Raw genomic sequence first — 768 nt, 5'->3', positions numbered from 1 at the left:
TATGGAACCAAAGTTTGGGTGATTATTGAGGTTGATTCCATGCGAGGCATGCATCCCATATTCTATGTGCTATGTGATGTAATTATCACCTAGTTGTATCTTTATCACATACTAGCTCCCTCACCTTATAAAAGGGAAGGGTAATATTCGATGATTGACCGTGGGCAATAATATGACTTGTACTTGTTTGTGCATATTGGTGATATAGTTGAGACTGATATCATGCATGACATGCTTTCATATTACTCTTATGTTGTTATAATGGTGAGGAGAGTGATCGAGAGACTCGAGGTTTTTGCGGGGAGATTGAAGAGTGACAGAGAGACTCCGAGGTTTCTACTTGGGAGATTGAGAGTGACAGAGAGACTCGAGGTTGGTGAGATTGAGAGTGGCAGAGAGACTCCGAGGTTTCTGCTTGGGAGATTGGGTGATTGATAGCCTCCGGGTTACGGGAGAGCACGAGTACATGGACTTCGCGGGTCCCCCATGGGTCATGACTATGAGGCATTGCCATAGCATGTGTGTACGGAGTGGAGTGAGAGAGGTGACTCTTGCATTGCATAACATTTACATAGCACGACATTGCATTGCATAGCACTCCATTTGAATGGTCATTCATGTCATTTACGGCACATTCTCGATTGATTCTTGATTTGTGAATTACTGAGTTGTTGTTTGTGAGTATTTATTTTAAAGGCTGGATGGAATCGAGGTTTATAGAATTCTCCCTAGGCTTATAATCTGAGATATTGAGATCCTTGTGACTAT

Source organism: Lycium ferocissimum, chromosome 2, assembly GCF_029784015.1.
Source record: "Lycium ferocissimum isolate CSIRO_LF1 chromosome 2, AGI_CSIRO_Lferr_CH_V1, whole genome shotgun sequence".
Classification (NCBI taxonomy): Eukaryota; Viridiplantae; Streptophyta; class Magnoliopsida; order Solanales; family Solanaceae; genus Lycium; species Lycium ferocissimum.
This window is presented reverse-complemented; position numbering follows the sequence as displayed.